The sequence below is a fragment of the Amblyomma americanum genome, chromosome 6 (assembly GCF_052857255.1).
Source record: "Amblyomma americanum isolate KBUSLIRL-KWMA chromosome 6, ASM5285725v1, whole genome shotgun sequence".
In the NCBI taxonomy this organism is placed as follows: Eukaryota; Metazoa; Arthropoda; class Arachnida; order Ixodida; family Ixodidae; genus Amblyomma; species Amblyomma americanum.
The window spans coordinates 79,127,680-79,147,288 of record NC_135502.1 but is presented as its reverse complement, the minus strand read 5'-3'; the positions used below and the strand labels follow the sequence as shown (position 1 = coordinate 79,147,288).

General features: G+C 49.1%; 1 long non-coding RNA gene across 2 annotated transcripts in view; it reads left to right on the top strand.

The window, feature by feature from the left end:
* LOC144093771 (uncharacterized) overlaps positions 1-19,609 on the top strand; it is a 173,221-nt gene that overhangs the window by 41,791 nt on the left and 111,821 nt on the right. Inside the window, exon 1 of one of the 2 annotated variants that reach the window (XR_013306326.1) lies at positions 1,794-1,974. The exons of the other annotated variant lie outside the window; for it this stretch is intronic. This is a non-coding gene — a long non-coding RNA (uncharacterized LOC144093771). Of the gene's footprint in view, positions 1-1,793; positions 1,975-19,609 lie in introns of those variants that run through there. 2 annotated transcript variants of the gene reach the window in all.

Here is a 19,609-nt window from a genome sequence, read left to right as displayed (position 1 = left end):
CTAATGCGATTGCGCGCGCGCAACCAGCGAAGCTAGCCAGCCGGACGATCCTAGCGAGACATCTTTCTTTTGTTGTTGTTATTGGCGCCGGTGTAGCTTTTCCCGGAGACCGATCGCGGATCGCAGTAGCGCGGCGGTCTTCTCGGCCGGCTTTTTTTCCCCAGGGTCTGGAAAAAAAAACGCCGCCGGTATCGAGCCAGACGCCAAACGAAAGCCTCGCTGATATATCCGGGCGGAGCAGTGATGGCGTAGGGGGGGAGGTTGCTGCGGAAATCTGGAACAAGCTACAGGACCTCAGATCGGACATGCCGGCGCTGCCGTCGTTTCGCGAGAAGGGCCAGGCAGTCTGTCGGGTTTCTGCGCTCTGCCTGCGGATGCCAATCCCGCTCGGCGGCTGATCCGGCGCTGCGCGGAGATTAATGCCCGAAAGCCGACAGAGGCCGCGAGGCAAGGAAGTCGGGGAGGAGGGTGGGGGGCTATAGAGAAACGACGTGGAATCGCGCAACCATCGTTGCTTCTTTTCGCGCTGGCCCTTCCCAGCACGTGTGTGTGTGTGCTTGCCCGTATGTGTACGAGAATATCTGATGGAGACCTGTGCGGGACATGCTTAGTGTTCGGCGTGACATGCCCGTGGGCGCAGAGGCGGCAATTCTCGCATTCAAGGCGTTGGGGAGGTGGACAGCAAAGCTTCGTGTGGATGAAATATATTAGCGCGATCGTTCCGGTCCGCACGCGGTGAGCAAAAAGAATATATAGAAAGAAGAAGAAGAAAAAGGAAAAGCCGGCTTGCTAAGAAACGGCAAACGCGAGAGCGTATAGAGAGATTGCAGTGAATGGAGGAAGCGCGAGGACGGAAAAGACGAGCTGGAGCAGAAACCCTCGGCAACGCGATCCTCGTTCGAGGAAAAAAAAAACAAAGATGAACTAATGACGAATGCCGAGGGGGCAAGAAGGAAAAGCAAACGGGTAGAGAAGATAGAACGGTACACCTGGTACAACCTAAAGAGGTACTCGCTGCCCACGTGAAGGCTGCAGCAGCGGAAACAGAGCGCGCAAAAAGAGGCAGAGCGAAAATACAAATTTATCAATGGATGAGCGCGCATATCTGTTTGCTGTGTGACGGCTGCCATGTGGCGGCAGCCCTGTGAGACCAAAAAAAGTAAAGATATAGCTCATATAGGCTTCACGTGTGTTAGGCATCAGCCATATCTCTTCCGAGGCAAATAATAATAACAAGTGGAAGTGCGTTTTGCTGCTAGCAAATAACGAACGTCAGTTTGCAGTGAACGCTTGTGGGATTAATTGCGCTGCCTTGCAGCACTGCGCTGAAGCCACTTTGCAATGCGCAATTAATTCGCGTGACAAGGCTGCAAACGACCCGCTTCACTGCACGTCGTTTATTGCTATCAAAAGTTTTGTTGTGACCTTTTGGCAAACCAAGGCTCCTTTTTTGTTTATATTTTATCTATAGCGTACAGGGTGAAACTTTCTCTGTAGTCCTAGGCGTCGCTAACTGTGGCAGGTTTGATGACTCGTTTCTCCCGCGGCTGCCCTACAAGATTAGCGAAAAAAAATATGGGGAGCACTCCAAGACAACTCGCAACACTGCACATTCCCAATCAATGTGATGATTCGACTGGGAAAATCCGCCAACCAATAGATTTAAGTCGTGCAGACAGCGGCGTTGCTTAACTCGAGACCGTAAAACATGGTGGCTAAGGCCGAGACATTGTTCATTCTTAATTTCGGCCTCTTTTTTGTCTGGAGTGAGCGTCTCTTACCCCGCTGTCTCTTTCTCCACACAGGATGAAAGGAGCACGGGCAGGACAGAAAGAGCAGGTATCTACAAGCACAGCCCAAATGCTCAGACGCAGTTCTGGTCCGAAGCTAATCAGGCAGGCAGCATCCAATTTGTCCCACAGGGCTGAGAGCACCCATCGCGAAATCTCGCTTCTGATTTGAGATGCTCTAAAGGTTCATAGTCTAAAGGTGCCTCATTCTGGAATAAAGTGTACGCTCGAGTTGGACTTTATGCATTTTGTTCTGTCGAATTATTGTCGAATTATAAGGCAACCTTGAGAAGAATCTCAAAAACATTATAGCGAAAGCTGACTGTATGTTGTGGAACGTCTTCGTGGTGTTCGAGTGGGTTACACACCATTTCTCATGTCAAGGAGTGGGGCCGAATTGTATTAGACTCCATTTTTTAACAAGTACGAATGTCCATGCGCATGCCTTAGCACGGAGCTTTCATGTGCACGTCGCTATCCGGTGCGCGCCTCTCGACTATGTATTCCGGTCGACGGTGCATTCCGCTCGACGGTGCACAAATAACCGTCTACACATTGCGCTCGACGGTGCATTCTGCTCGAACGTGAACTCTGCTCGACGTTGCACTCTGCTCGACGGCGCACTCTGCTCGGCGGTGCATGCCTCTTGATGGTGCATACCGCTTGTTGGTGTATACCGCTTGTTGGTGTATACAGCTTGTTGGTGCATACCATGATCCATAACAGCGCGACAGACGGGTATTGGTATTGGTGTATACCGCTTGTTGGTGTATACCGCTCGATGATGCATACCGCTCGTTGCTGTATACCATGATCCATAACAGCGCGACAGACTGGTATTGGTGCATTCCGCTTGTTGGTGTATACCGCTCGATGGTGCATACCGCTTGTTGCTGTATACCATGACCCATAACAGCGCGACAGACGGGTATTGGTGCATACCGCTTGTTGGTGTATACCATGATCCATAACAGCGCGACAGACGGGTATTGGTATTGGTATATACCGCTTGTTGGTGTATACCGCTCGATGGTGCATACCGCTTGTTGGTGTATACCATGATCCATAACAGCGCGACAGACGGGTACTGGTGTATACCGCTTGTTGGTGCATACCGCTTGATGGTGCATACCGCTTGATGGTGCATACCGCTTGATGGTGCATACCGCTTGATGGTGCATACTGCTTGATAGTGCATACCACTCCAAACCTCCCTTACCAATGAGCGGGCAAATGGCCATGCTCGCCTTCAGTACCAGCTGGCTTCCTCCTGCGTTAGCCGCGTCGTCAACGTCATTCCGTGTAGTAGCCGCGAATTCTCGCACCCATATTCCGGCTAAAGAAGGCATTATGCACGAATTGCGGCGATTAGACGTTCTCGAACATGTGAGCTGTCTTATGTGCTCCAGCCGGGCCTCGTTAATATGGACCTTACAGGGTATGCCATCATGAGGTTGGGGGTGGCGGGGAACGGAGGAGAGGCAGCAGAACATCTATAGAATTTCTTGAGGAGAGCGAAGAGTCGATATTTTTTCTATTCTCCTGTATTGAAGACGTCGGAGACAATAAAATAAACGAGTTGCGTAATGTTCGATAATTTGGGCAACAGGTAGCTCTCACCTTTCTCCAAATGCATTCGTTAAGCTCGACTGGCTTCATCAGGTAATTGCGCCCTTGACGCTGCTGGTTAGACAGGTAAAAGTTATTTCCCTCTCACTCGCGCCGATCAAGTCAATTAATCTCTTATCGACAAGCAAGGGGGGGGGGGGGGGCATTAAGCTTTATGGCTTATTCTGTTGACGAAGCCTACAATTTACTATGGATTTTTTAAAAGTCACATTTTGGGCTGACTTTTCACAGCGAAGTGGCGGCCATTGGAATTATTTCTTGCACCTCAAGGCGTGACGGGTACAGCTGATACGGCGAGCTACAGACTGCCAGACGCTGCCATTCGCTGCAGCAATGACTTCCCGGGTAGACCTCCGGTAGTGGAGGAAGTCTTCGTCTGCTTGCGCAGCTCCGCCATTCGACGGTGCCCGTGCATAGTTTCGAACTGCCGCTGCCGCCTTTTTCTCTTCGAAGTTCCGGAATGACTCGCCGTCTCTTAGATGTGTGTTTGTTTGTATTCTCCTCCAGTCAACATGTTACACAAGATCGGACCCACACAAAACCCAAGTTACTGACCTTGGTGCGGAGCAAACCCCATGCTCTACCATACATGTCTGGAATTCCAGGACAAACCGCAGAAAAAATTAATAGTGCCACACCGGACACAAGAGCAGTGGGAGGAGGCCCTGACCAGCGACAAGGTGGACCAGCTAGTCTGCAAGTCAGCTGCCGCCAGCGTAACCCGGGACTAGGGGCCCCGACCATCGGCTCCTGCGAATTAATCACCTAAACGAAAGTTGCTTCTTTTTCTCAGGCTCACTCTCACCGTTACTTTTCGGAAGTAAGTAAACTGGACGTCTCTGTGTGAAGTATTCATGGACAGGGTGTATTCCCAACCTGCTTTTTGTGTTTTTTTCTGGTGCATCGGCATGTATGAGTTTGAAATTAAAAGAGCGAGGAGGGTCTTTTTTAATCACCGATATTGTCAGTGCTGGTAATCATCGTCAGCATCATCAGCCTGACTGCGCCCGCTGCAAGGCAGCGAGAGGCCTCTCCCATGTCTCTCCAATCAACCGTTTCATTTGCCAGCTGCGCCCACCCCATCCCCGCTAACTTCTTCATCTCATCCGCCCCCCGCTACGCTTGCCTTCTCTTGGAATAGACTCAGTCACCGTTAAAGCGGTATTCATTCACACATCGGCGCGGATGGATGTGGAGAGGAGGTGAACGATGTCACCGATCCGCCCCTGCTCTTGGATTCACGATGCACACGGGCAGCAGGGAGACGCCGAGAGGGACAAGCGAAGCGGCCGGGCTACGGAGGCAGAAGGGCAGGGCTCGAAAATGAAGGATGGATGGATGGATGGATACGGCTGAACCCTTTATATCGGGCGGTGGCTCAAGCCACCTAGCCATGCCCTGTGAAATTTTACTCCTGTCTTGCTTTTAGCCACCAATCGTATAACCTTCGCTTGGTTACTTCTAACCTCTTAAAATCCACTTTCCCTTCACTATCCCTAAACCCCAATGCCTTGGGTAAGTCAGCCCCGCTGCTTTTCACCGTAGGGTGAAGCCCTTTACAGAAAAGTATCAAGTGTTCAGCCGTTCCCTCCTCCTCCCCGCACGCAATGCACAAAGTGTCTATCTCCTGGTACCTGACTCTATACGTCTTAGTCCGCAAAACTCCAGTCCTGGCCTCAAACAACAAAGAGCTTACCCTACAATTATCATAGATATTTTCTTTGACAATTTCCTGTTTAAAAGTCCGGTATGTTCCCAGTGCCGATTTTGTCAGCATCCCTGTTTTCCACAAAGCTCTCTCTATTCCTTTAACCTTTTTCTTAACCGATAATTGCTGATTTGCCCCCTTACTGCTGTCCAGATATTTGCTTGTCAATTTTCTAGTTCGATTTCTCCATTTCGTGTCAACATTCTTTATATACAGGTATCTGAAAACTTTCCAAGCCCACTGCTTCTCCTCCATCTTTCTCAATCGTTCCTCAAATGCTATCTTACTGCTAGCCTCTCTGCTCTCGAAAGACGCCCATCCCATATCACCTTGTACCCCCTGATTGGTGTATTGCCATGTGCTCCCAAAGCTAACCTCCCTACTCCCCGTTGTTTAATTTCTAGCCTTGCTTGAAGGAAGGGGCCAACACAATGCCCCCTTGCGTGGTTGTGGCGCAAAAAAAAAAAAAAAAGACGAAGGGAGAAACAGAATAGATGCGCGATAGGAGGGGAGATAAGAGAAAAGAAACCCCAGGGACAACAGCAAAAAAAAAAAAAAAAGACGGGAGCGGGCTGCACCCCACGCATGCCACATCTCCCGGGGAGACAAGGATTGAACGTACAGGCCGAACGAACGGTCCTCTCCACCGTCGGCGGCAGCCACCGGTGCAAAACCGGAAGCTGCGTCGCCGCGAGCACTCTCGAAGGCATAACTTGTACGATGCCGCCGTCACTTAGGGAGGGATTACACCGCCCGTATGAATACCCCTTAAGGACCAGCGGTTATCTTGCGTTCGCATTACATGCCCTGCCCGAGCCCATTTCTTCCTCTCGCCCATACGTAAGGTTTTTTTTTTTTTTTCACCTGGGTGAAAATCACTCTATCATCTTTTTAATAGCGCATTCTCATCTCCAATGCCGCGTTTCTGTAGCGGCGCCATTCTGCTATGTCCGCGAATTGACAAGAACCGTGAATGAAACGTTGTCGTCTGTAACCCGTGATGAAGCACTGGTATGTAGTAGCCAATGTCACTATTTTTTTCTTTTGAGGTGCAGTGGTGCACAAGTCCATCATACTTGCGATATTTCTCGTATAACTCGCCGTAGATATTTCTATCAGACAAGGAAGAGCCATTCAGATAGAGAGAGAGAGTTTAGAAAAGAGGGAGACAGAAAGCTAGTACTTCAACGACAAGGAAGGTCAAGACGCCGTCGGCAGAGACTTCTGCATGGCCTGCTACTGTTCGTTAAAGAGAAAGGGGAATACATGAAAGTTGCGCAGGGTGTAAATTCGAAGGGATGACGTCATAATACAAAAATGATGCGCTATCCTAGACGATGCAAATGCCCCTGACGATGAAAACGACCCTGACGATGCAAATCTCCTAGGCGATGGAAATGTCCTACACGATGTAAATGTCCTAGGCGATGGAAACGTCCTAGACAATGGAAACGTCCACGTGCGCAGAGACCAGCCTGCAGCTATACGAGAAATCCTCCCATCAGTGTCGTGCGCACCGGTCGCTGTGGCAAGTTCTTCGTCCCCAAGGAGGTTCCTGTTCCTCTCTCCGGAGTGTGCTGGAGGCAAGATGGTGGCGCTTTCATAAAGTAAAAGCTCATGCAAATTGAGAGAGAGAATAAATTTTATTAATATAAAGTATTTACGGAGGTGGTTCACCCAGGTCCGGGAAACCATTGGCGAATACGGCCCTCCAGGCCTGACCGATCAGATGGCGCGAGGCCCATTTATCAAAATTAGGCTCCAAGATTATTGTTCCAAACTCTGGTTAGCCGGTTTTCACGCCACATGTTGCATTCAAACGATTGCTCAGCTCTGCTCATTGCTCGGTCATGGCGAAGGCAGGAAATTAACAAGGCGCTTCGGATCACTCCCTGTCCCTCTCATAGATGGCGCCTCCGCTTGACCTCCAGAAAGCGACCACAGGTCATTCTCGGATTTTGATCTGCAGTTTCAAAAATTGTAGCAATGAAAATATTAGCGCATGAAAAGTCAGCACTGGAAGTTTTTAGCCGGCAGAGAAAAAGCTCCTCGAACCTCTTCTTTTGAGCGTACCGGGCTGCCCTAAAGCAAGCACGCTCTGACAAATCACCCAGCCGCGAAGCAGAGCCCGATTCTCCGAAAATGGGCCTCCACAAGTGTGCCAGCTGCGTACACGGAGGCCTTTGCCGGAGGACCACCTTCGGTGTTACTGGGGCGCGGCTCGCTAGCGATGACGACGAAGGGGGGGGGGGGGGGGGGCATTCAGGCGACGATGACTGTACTAACATAAACCAATCACGAAGCATCGATCCTTCCGCACCTCATTGCCCTGCTTTCGCACTATCCAAGCAACACGGCCTTAGTTGAAGGAATAATGTGGAGATGTTTTATTAATTCACGGGCACGTTATTTGTGAGCTTCTTTCGCAACCTGGCTTACTAACAAACACAATTGCTTTTCGATTAGTCAATAGGGTGGGGTTATTTGTTAGTTGCTTGACTGACTGATTGATTTGTGTTTACATCGCTTGCGGATTCTTAAATTTTGATTACGATAGCTAGTATTTTTCCGGTTATTTTGTTCTTGGTTTAAAGAACACATCCAGTCAAGACTTCAACCGCAACAAAACCGTCATTCTTTAACTCGCTCATTCGCTCGCTCGCAATATATTTTTTTCCTTTGGCCGGATGACAAATTTCACCAACCTGCCAATACGCCTCATCAAAAATTTCGCAAAAAAAAATTTTAAAACCCGGCAAACGCCATGACGGCAAGCACTTCATTCTGGCGTCCGCAAAACTTGATTGCCTATCCAATGCGAACCGAAAATAAAGTCTCCGCTCCGCGCTGAAAAAAATAGTGTAAAGGCAAGACAGTGAATGAAAACTTAAATCGATCGATACGAAGAAGGGGATAACTAAATCGCTAGCTCGCCAGTAAGATGCGAGAGCAAAAAAAAAAAAATTGGGATCCCCTCAGCAATTGTTTTCGTTATTTTAACAAGGGACGTGAACGTGATTGCTTGCCGCCGAGTCCACTCCTCGGAAAGTGATTTAAAAGAAAAAAAAAAGGACGGAAAGCGGTAGAAAGAAACAGGAACAAAAACAACAGAAGTGCACGAATGGCGAAGTGCCCACGTTTTCGTTGCGGTCAGCATTTATTTGCTCGCTTAATGTCAAGAGGCAGTTTCCAAACCCTGGCGACCGGCATACCTCAGCAGAATTCCCGCGTATGAAACAACTGACACTAACTACTGTCCGCCTGAAGCGGACAATCATCGTTGTAGCTAGCAGCGGCTGGCACTAAAAACGTCATGCGTATTTATTTAAAGTTGGCCACTGTCTAAAGGAAGACAGTGTTCCTTCCGCTAATGAAAGCAAATAGAGCGAACCAAGGCCCATGTGACGTCATTCCGTGCAATTTGCTCATTTAGTGGCAGGCCACAGGGCGCGGGGAGTAATAGAAGTCCACCAGAGAGGCTGCGATAAATTAACAGAGGCCCCGAAATGAGTACTCCTAGCCTTTGATTTGAATGACCCGTAAAATTGCCTGAATCATTTGCTGTTTCTTTTTCGCTTTCCGTCGCAAGCTGCAGTGATGGCTTGAACACTACATCAACGTGAGGACGAGGAGAAAGGAGGGGCAGTAACCGGCAGATTGGATATAGTTGGCATTGAGGGTCCGCAGGCACAAGCTTCCACACAGCACGCGTCAAAGTGACATTCTAGCCGACGTCCTATTATCCAACAGGCCAGTCCAAATGGACCCTAGCTCCGCAAGAGTAAAATAGCCATGCATCACGAAAAGGAGAGAGTGGCGCGAAGAATAGCTCGGGTATTTGAAGAGCTGGAAATAAGGACCAGGTGTGTCGATGAAAGCCGCGCGTTCTTTCCTTTTGTTTTGTTTGAAAAGCACAGGGAGTAATAAGAAATTGACAGAACAGACTCCGTTGAACGTTAGAAGCCGCTCGTCAACTCGATCACTTTCTCTCTTGGCGCTTTATTTGTATTTTCCTTTAAATACGCCTCTCAGTTCTGTGCACCCCGCAAGCGATGCGGCGGCAGACAGGTCTAGCATTCATTTCAGGCGCGTGTCTCTCTTCGTTTTTTCTTCTTTTCCTCCAGGCCTGACGGAGGAGGCCCTGCCAGGCCCGCAACCAAGCGCGCGAGAAAGGGATGCCATCCGCGCTGCCTGGCAGCCCTCGTGACACTCAGTCAGGCGTTCCTTACGTCAGAGCGGAGCGCGCGCGACGTCACCGACGGGCTTTCCTCTCCCTGTCCTTGCCCTCTGCGACGGCAGGACCGAACACGAGACCGGAGAAGCATGGGAGAAGCCCTCCCTCATCCTCTCCTCTTCTCTCTCACACATTGCGCTCTCTCTTTCCTCTCCGCAGCGCACTGCTCCGCTCGGCGAGGGCGTTTTTTCGAGGTCACTCAGGCTGTTGCTACGGCCTCCAGCGCCGCCGCTGACGACCACGACCCGGGGCTGGAACCCCTTTCCGCGAGAACAGTTCCGTTTGCGCAGGGAAAAGCCGTCCGGGCCGGGGGCTTTTCCCGCGTCCCGCTCCTCTCTCCGAAGAACGCGTGGGTCTCCAATAAAAGCATCGCCGCTTCACTTCCGTTTTGCTGCTTTCTTCCGTGTGTGCACGACGCCGCCGCCGCCTCCGTCGTCCGCTCGCCGGCGTTTCCGCGCTTGACTCGGCGGGCGAGGCCCGAGAAAAGACATCTTTGTATCTTAGCGCTCGGGGCTTCCTTTTGTTCTTCTCCTGCCATCCTTCTCTCAACCTCGCTCTCTGGTTCCCTCTCAGAGGATGTATTCCTTCGGCCTCTCTCGAAAACTTCCCTTCTCCATCCACGCTTCCTCTCTGCTACCTCCTCACCTCCGACTGAGAGTGAGGGACGAGCAGAGGCGCGCGGCCCCCCGCGCCGGCGCTCCCTGTAGCAATTGGGCGACCTTGAATGTAGCGATCGGCGACCTTGAAAGGCTTTGCGGAAATTGAAACATTGCGCGGACGAACGCCTCCGCGCGCGCGCGCGCCTCACGGCTTTTTTTTTTTCACCCCCATGGGCTTGAAGCGAGGCTGCTCGGAGCGTCTCGGTTCTCGACAGGCAACGCGTACGGCGGTCTTTTGTTTTCGCCCCGGCCAAAGAATGGCTCGCGGATCGGATGCGTCCCGCGGGAAACGTCGGCCAGACAGGCACGCGCGCGTTGCAGCTGTAGTCAAAAAAAAGGGGCGGAGGGCTAGTTAAGAAAGAAGGGGCAAATATAGGCAAGCTCCTCTCGAAGACAGAGCCGGAGGAGGAGGGAAGGCAAAGCTCTCTGTGGCGGCTGGCACGGCTTGCAGTCATTGCAAAGCAGCTCGCGCGAGGCAGCGCGGCCGTGCCAGCGCGATGAAGAAAACGAGAAAGCCGAACGTGACTTGAAAGAGCAAACCTCACGGAAGGACGTCTCTTTGTCTACTTTGCCGCTTATCCCAATGCAGTCTTCCTTCCCGTCTCTTATTCAGCGAGAAAAATAAAAAAAAAATGCAAGAGGCGATACGCTTTTATGCCGGATGAGGTTACCTTGGCAAGGGGTAAGGATTGGGTGGCTTCAGCCGTATCACAAAAAAGCGGGACGCGAGCGCCATGGTTTGTTTGTCTCTGTATTATGCGCGAGTCTTTATGGCATAAACGGAGAGGCGAATAAAACCTCCAGATTTTGCCCTATTCAAGGCTGCCTTTATCCATTCAGCACCACCTCTGCCGACTCTGAAAACAGTATGCCTCTGACAATCTAAGGTAGCTGCGGTTATTTTGAACAGACGTGTAGTATCGCAGCAGAAGCTGTTGCGTCTCCCGTCGTGACAATAATAAGGAGTGTGGGCTGACATACGCTAAATGAAACCGCGGTCGAATGCCGAAGTGGTACATATATGTCAGACTATTTGCGTAAGCCCTTTGTGTTTTCCAGCTCCATCGATACGAATTGAGTGGCGTGCGGGACTGTTCTAACGAAATACAATTGCTTTTACTCTGATTATACTAAAGTGTGTCATAGTGCCGCATCGGAGGCACTTCGCGGAAGGAAATAGCGGGACTTGCAAGCGTTAAAGCATGGCAGAAACTCGGCGCGTGATGCAAGTTTGCTCTGGTAGCGACACAGCTGACGGGCGATCATTATCAGCTCGTTTCTAAGTAACTGGAAGCTTGGAGCCTGCGCGCTGTGTGGCCTGTTAGTTGCGTGCAACGCTGCAGAGGCTGCCAGTGAGCACCGCGGGCGCATTCAAGGCGAGGAACACTCATGAGCCGAACTGCGCGGTCCCGCGGCGGTTAGAAAGCGCTTTTTGTAAGCCGCCTTCATTAATCCTGCCTCACAAGGGTTTGACAGAAGCCCACATCTTGGATCCTACGAGCATGAATTAAAGTGGTGTCGATTAGTTCACCTCAGTTAGCCCTGTTAATGGCGTTCGCACCAGCAGAGACGATAAGATCGGTAATGGAAAGCTGTGATATAGCTCGGCTTAGAATAAGTGTGTCCAAAATACCGTTCAAATTAATGGACGGCTTAATAACATCTCCTGTCCGTATATTAATAACTACGCGTCCTCTCCAACTGCGGTCGCAACGCTAATCGTGCCGGTGGTTTGAAGTAAGTAGACTTTCGAAAATCGAATTGGAAAGGGACGGAAAATGTGGTTCTATTCATATGAGGTTCATATTAAGGGGAGCGTTCTCATTCACTTGATATTGCGGTACCAAAGCACCAGTCCGAACTAACTGGAGGTTCAAAATTGAGCGAGTTATAATTAACGAGATTCCATATTGCTTCACTGTAATGCCTTCGCTTCGGCTGGTTTGCGATTGTTGGACGCCCGCTCGCCTCGTTTTTGCTCGCGACTGCTCGTAAGAATATCTGCGTGTCTGACTATAGACAGCATTCCAGCTGCGTTAGGAGCGCTTTCTGCTCGATTTTTCTTAACATAATTTTTTTATAGAACTCTGAGATTATCGCTGATTGCGACTTCGATTAGGGGCAATTCCTCAAGAGAAAAGTGTACAGCAGCTTTATCTTAACGGTGCTCACCTTTGGGGCAGAAACATGGAGGGTAACGGAAAGGGTTCAGCTTAAGTTAAGGACAACGCAGCGAGCTATGAAAGAAAAATGATAAGCCTAAAATTAAGAGACCGGAAGCAGGCAGAGTGAGTGAGGTAACAAAGGCGGTTTAATGACATCCTACTCGAAATCAAGAGGAAGAAATGGGCTTGGGCAAGGCATGTAATGCGAAGGCAAGATAACCGCTGGTCCTTAAGGGTAACTGAGTGGATTCCAAGGTAAGGCAAGCGTAGCAAGGGGCGGCAGAAGGTTAGCTAGGGGGCGGATGAGATTAAGAAGTTTGCAGGCAAAGGGTGGATGCAGCTGGCAGAGGACAGGGTTAATTGTAGAGACATAAGAGAGGCCTTTGCCCTGCTTTGGGCGTAGTCAGACTGATGATGATGATCATGGTGAAGACTCCGCGGTTGACACCTGGAACTTTCTTGAAAAGACCTGTAGCCACCGTGATTAATATTATGACGAAATTCTCTCTGCATCGCTTCCTGCATTTCCCTCGAGCAACTCTTCCCTGCTCGAAATGACTTATGAACGGCACAGTGAATAAGTGCAAGAATTGAAAAGTCTGAGCTTATTGGATACCCTAGGCTTTTCGCCTGAACCTTCTCCTCCTCTGTTGCGGTGAATAAGTGACAAGAATACCGGAACCTCACCCGCCAGATAGCATCCTTTACTCTGGCACATATGATCCACGTAAAAGGCATTCCCATTGGCAGGAAAGGAAGCGGGGGAGATATATTACTGTTAGGACATACAGTCGCTATCAAAAAAAAAAAAAACAATGTGTTATTTCTTACTCGGTTCCCCGGGACGAAAAACATATTAAAGATGTCATATATTAAAGAGCAGTTTACGCGCGCCATTCCCTGTGCACAAGGCGCTTGGCCAAGTAGCTTGAGATATCTTAAGTTCAGTTGTTGGAGACAACGAATCCAGTGTAGGCACGAATTTCAGTTCAACAAACAACTGATATAAACGCAGCATTCAAAACAGAACAACTGCGAAGCCGCAAGTAAAACTGCGTTAAAGAGTGCGCGCAAATAAGAGAATTCGGACGCACGCAAAGTTCATGAAAAACTACAAGGCGCTATGCATATGAGCTCAGCGGAACTGGCCCGCCCATTTGTCTAGACCTGATATGCAAATTTTCTGCTGCGTTAGAAATTATAATGAGGCGTCGCATTGACACAGTGGTGTCGACTTGAGTGCGGCTGGGTTTGCATGTATTTCATCTCGATATGTAGCAACAATATATTCGGTCGCGTGGAGATTCGATTTTGTCGCCGCCCACGCTGGCAAAAAGCTAGTTGTTCCATTGATCGCGAGCCGAGTTAAAACGTCTCACACAAGAATTCGCGCTCCTTGCCCCATCAAATTCAGTGGAGACTGTTGAAAAGAAACTGGAATCGTACTTCTTTTTACCAACCTGCCTTTCTAGTTGTGTATTTTTTCCGTTCCTGTAACAACCCAAGATGGGCCCACAGGATTTTTTTATACAAATAAATGATGAAAGAAAAAGCAGCGATGAAAATGCGCGAAAAGAGGGTTCAGGTGAGTTAAGCGCGTTGCGCTTTATTGTTGAGGGACTTTTTGGATTATGAACGGGTTCCCTTGTACAAAAGAAAACCCGGTTTAACAGCAAGATTGTTTGCAAAACGGCCAGACTTTGGCGAATTGAGATCAACGTCCGGCATTGGTGTCACAAAGCTAGCGTTCTGTCGATAGCACGAAATCTTGTCAAATTGAATCGACGCATATTTTTTCTAATAAAATATTTGGGCAGTTTTACTCATAACGAGTTGTAGCACCCCAGTTAAGATAGAAATGTCACCGTTCAACTATTTACATCTCACAGAGCTCTTTCCATCCGAGAGCTATGATGACTGCGCTTGGTGTCGATTAATTGCAACCATGGACCACATATTGGCTGCTTGATCCATATGTGTGCGTGGACTACAGATGATGCTGCTTCCTTGACTAGTCCCAACAGCCTTGCCACGACCTCAAGAAGTTCGGTGCCATTCGGGCTTTGCAGAGTTCTTAAAACCAAAGCGACTTTCGACTCAACAGGCCCGCTGGTCCTGTAGTTGCACAAACATGTTCTCTTTTCGCAGCTTATTTCACTTGTAGATACATTGTCAAAAAATAAAACATAAAAGCACACTGCACGAAACTTCCCTGGCTCTCTAGCTCGGCGGTTATGTCGTTGGGACGCTGAGCCAAAAGTTGGGTCAGCAAATCTCGGCCACGGAAGCCACACTTAATCGATGGTGAAGCGCAAATCAAGAGGAAGAAATGGGCTTGGGCAGGGCATGCAATGCGAAGGCAAGATAACCGCTGGTCCTTAAGAGTAACGGAATGGATTCCAAGGAAAGAGAAGCCAAGCAAGGGGCGGCAGAAAGTTAGGTGGGCGGATGAGATTAAGAAGTTTGCGGGGAGGGGGTGGCCGCAGCTGGCACAGGACAGGGTTAATTGCAGAAATATGGGAGAGGCTTTGTCCTGCAGTGAGCGTAGTCAGGCTGATGATGATGACGATGAAACGCAAAAAAATTAGTGGGGACGCTTAAGCTCCGCCATAAGGGTATTATTACGTTACAGCGTTAATGGGCCAGTGCCCACACATGCGTAATTGGTCATTCTCAACTTTATGTTCATAGATCCCTGGGAGTCCTCATATCACTGCTCGCGCAGTGCCGCAGCGGTTAAGTTATGCGCCACTGCTCTGTGATGGCAGGTGCTGCCACCGGTGGGGCTTGTGCGAACTAGGTTGCTCTTCCCGAGCAGCCTCTCGCGACGAATCGTTAATTGGACTGCCACCTGCCACTGCGGGCAGGTTGTGATGATGATGATGCTACAAGGTTACGTGACATAGGATGACGGGACAATGTCTCGTGACCGGTCCATTTTTCGACCATGGTGGGTTGCGCAAGGCCAAGCAGAATCTCGTTCCCTAGAGTGGACATAGGGTGGCCGCCATGGGAGTGATGGGGGGGGGGGGGGGGGGGGGGGGCTACCTGGACTCCTCACACCGTTCGATTTTTCGCTCTCAACACCAGCGACGACGGCGGATGCTCTGTATAACTGGAGTCCTAACTCTAACGCGTTATAACTCCCGTGTGCTCTGCAAAGTCAGTGCCCATCAAAGAACCACAAGCGGTCGGAATTAATCTGGAGCCCCCCTGATAAACCCGACGTTAAGCTTCGAGTTGTTAAGCCTCGCATAACTATAACATCGGCGGCGCTTGTTTGCAATTGAAGTCGCGCGAAGCCCAAGGCAGTTTATTGCAGTGAAATCAATGTGACAAAATGTCTTCGCGTAATTAAAGGCACAGCCCGGAAGTTCCCGCAATAACAAGTTTTCTCTTTCCTTCTCGAGCTTAAAAGCACCTATTAACAACTTTCCCCCCTTTTCCATATTTAACAGTCCCCATTCGTGCTTGCGTTCATATCACAGACAGTCGATCCCGCATACGCTCGTTTCACTAATTGGGAACAACTTCATTAAGGCCTTTTATAGCGTAAATATTTATACGGCACTGTATTCTGTCCTTAATTTCTGTATTAACTATGCTCGTTGGAAATACTAAGTACAAAAGATCAGGCAGAATATTGGATGTACCCAGCAGACTGCACTTTCTTGCCGGCACGTGTGCGTGCATGCACGTTTATGTATGAGATGAGTTATTAATTTCTACATTCGTGAGCGTAAAAGCAAGGTTGCAGACACATGCCCCAGAGCATGCGCAAGGAACTAACAGAGTTAAAGTTGGCAGTTGGGCACTCGTGATGAACTACGGGGGAAAAAATAAATAAGAATACCCCTGCGGAGAAGCGGATATGAATGTCGCGAGAAGATTAAAGTATGGCAGCACGAATTAAGAAGAAAAAAATGATGGAGAGTAATGTTGCTTATCATCCTGGAAAGTATGTGACGGCGGGGATTAAGTACACGATTTATGAAGACCGCGGAGCATGAAGTGTCGAGCGAGTCGCGGATAACAGCACTCTTGGGGTGTACTCGAAACCAGAATTCACTGCGCAGGAAATGAGAAATGAGAAATGACGGAAAGGCTGCGAGGGGGAAAGGGCATTCAGTTTCGAGCGGTGTACTTGTAGTCCTACTCAGTGTTCTGATTATGATAAAATGCAGAGCGGTTGTCATCTATGGTGTTGTCGCTGGACATGGAACGAGCGTGGCACTCTTCCTGCATTTGTAGAAACTCATTGATTTCTAGCCGTGACTCAATGTACTAAGCTCTCGCTTATAAAAACGGCTAAGGTGAAGCCTACGTATTAGCCCGTATATCGGGTGTTTCATCTAAGATGTATTGTGACAGCTAAGACGTGCTAACTAGTAGGTTGACTAATATTGAGTAGTTAAATTTTTAACTATTACTATTTGAGAGATGCCTTGTTTAAAGTTCCTGCAGGACTCGGATTTGGACTCCAGATGGTGACAGCAGGAGTTGAGTATTGACTTTTATAGGTGATTATGTTTAGAGTTATGTAGATCAGTCAGGTTTCAGGTATGCGCCTGATTTGTGGACCTTATTTAGCTTTTAAGTGTCGCTACGATGCAGCAGTTGCCTGCAGAATCCGCAAGGCTATCGCCACCAGTAGCTTACGACAACCTCAACATCAGGCGTGTAGGCCACCGTAAGTAATATCCGTATGTGTTTTTAAAAATTCTAAAACGCTGTTACCCTCGGCGCTGTGACCCAATAAATTTTGTCTACATCGCGCCAATATACATGCGCTTTCCAAAAGCTTGTAGGCAATGCAACCCCTTCATTGCACGCAACTCGTCGAAATAGCCAATGGAACAAAAGTCCGCGGCGCGAGTTTTGCGCGCCCAGCTGAACTCACTAGAGCGGTGCAGGCCACTAAGTTTTGTGCCCCCGTTACTGCACAAATATGCAGCACGCGGACGCTTTCAAGGAAAGGGATGCGAACGAACTCTACTGATGTCAATTTTGCTAAAAACTGTCATAGTAACGTCGCCGGAATCCCTACAAACATGAAGCGCAAGAGCATCTATGCGTGGGACACGACATGCACTCACGGCACAGACTGTGGTTGCTGCGACCCAGAAATAACTAGACACGTTAGGCCTAAAGGTCCTTCAGTGGGTCTCTGGGTAAAAGACGACGGTGTATCCGAGCCTAGCATCCTATAGTTTCAAGCAAAATGTGATGTTCACTGCGAATAGCGATTTTTGGGAATTAGGCTGTGTAGAAAATCGTGCCATACGCGCTGTCAAGGTTTAAAAAAAAAGGAGCATTGCAACGCTTGGCAGGGGTCATTTCCCACTGTCTTTATTATACGCACTGGTGTTTGCGCCAGGCATTATTTTATGAGATCTGTGTTTTATGCTCACAACGGATGGTACGGACGCTTACTACGCTCCAGCCTGGTAGATCCCGTTTAAGCGCGCCCTGCCACCCGTGTGCACAAATTGTGACGTAGTGGGAGGTTAGAAACATACGCCCGCAAGCCTGTTGCCCGCTGCAGTGGCTCAGTGGCCACGGCATTTAAGTCCTTATCTCGAGGTCGCGGGTTCGACACCCATCCTGGTAGGGTCGAAGGCGAAACCACCCGTGTACTGAGATGTATATGCATGCTAAAAGAAGAAAAATTGAAAATTGGTTTTGGGGAAAGTAAATGGCGCAGAACCTGTCTCATATATCGGCGGACACCTGAACCACGCCGCAAGGGAAGGGATAAAGGAGGGAGTGAAAGAAAGGAAGAAAGGGGTGCCGCATTGGAGGGCTCCGGAATAATTTCGGCCAAGTGGGGATCTTTAACGTGCACCGACATCGCACAGCGCGCGTGCTCCTTAGCGTTTCGCCTCCATCGAAACACGGCCGCCGCAGTCGGGTTCGAACCCGGGTACTCTGGATCAGTAGCCGAGCGTCCTAACCATTGAGCCACCGCGGCGGGCCATGCTAAAAGACTGCAGTTGCATCCTCTGGCGAGCAGAAATTAGACAACTACGGCATTGAGCCCTTACTACTTTGACGAGTGCCTCCTTGCGAAACCCGAAAAGATTGGATCCGCCATCTTTTCGGGTTTCGCAAGAAGACATGGGATCCGCTGATGGACAAAGCCAGTCGCCTTGGCTCACGTATCGAAAGGCGCTTTGTTGTTCGGCGTTTTTGATGCGAAAGCATTTCTTGTCTCACGAGTGGCGCGCGTATAGAGGACCTGTCGGCAGAGTGTTGCCGTTGTCTGTCGTCCACGTAGCAGCATAGCGTGGCCAGAACTTTTGTGACGTCAGGCTTCCGAGTTAACGTGTTGCCCTTTTGGCCAGCGATATTGGCACATTGCCTTGCTAACCTGCTATCTAGTGCTGTTCCTTGAGAGGTACAGGCAGATCGGTTATTTGTACGCGGACAGCGTGTTCTGTAACGCTCAAACCCCTGGATCCGATATTACAACTGCCATAAATAGACGTTGAACGACGTGCTGCGTTACAGAGTTAGATAAAAAAAAGTCTCTCTAGTGCATGAGATCCCATATCGGATAACCGCAGCTCAGAAGTGCGTGTGCTGGCATGCACCTGGCTGTTATTTGTTGCGTTGTCTTCACGTCATTCCTCGTGCTGTTTAATTTTCTTTTTATTTTTGTTTTTCACAATTACTGTTTCATACACTGCTTTGTGCGCTGTTGTGCCCAGGGCCAACGAGTAATTGTTCACGCATGCTTAAATTACGTGCACGTTCGATCCCCCTCACAATGCTTGATGACATGAAAAAATGCTCCTGACTCTTGATGGACTACATTGGAGTATGAACTGACTTGGAGTAATAATCACTGTGCAGCCAATGGTTCGCTGTGTTCTCAAATAAGCAGGACATTCTCAAATGCTTCATCGCAGCAGCATTGGCAGATATCTAGCCGTTGAGTATCACCGATAAGCGCTGGCTTTAACAGCGCGCCTACAAGGTGGTTAGAGCATGTGTCTCCATTTTATGCTCGTTAATGCTACACGGTCAAGCATGCGGCAAATGCATTTTAAAGCACAACTCGCTCGCATCATCACGATCAGTATTTAACAAACGTCCGCGTTATGTTACTATTCACTTAATTGCAATCGCAAGTTGTTACGCTTTCTTTAAATAATTCACACTGCAAAAATTAAACCTGCTAAAACGCATGCAGAGTCAGGAAAAAAAAAAGTGGCAGTGTGTCGAAGAAGTTCTTACCCTCACCGTTAAAGATCATTGATACAAAAAACACCGCATTAGTATGTTTCTTTTCTTTTTTTCAAATCAACTGGAGGGTCTAGTTAGAAGCTGCATTGACATTATAACTTGAAGCACAGCCATAAATCGAAAGCTGAGAGACCGTTTCAAAATGAAGTGACGCGCAAAAAAAAAAGGAATAAAAC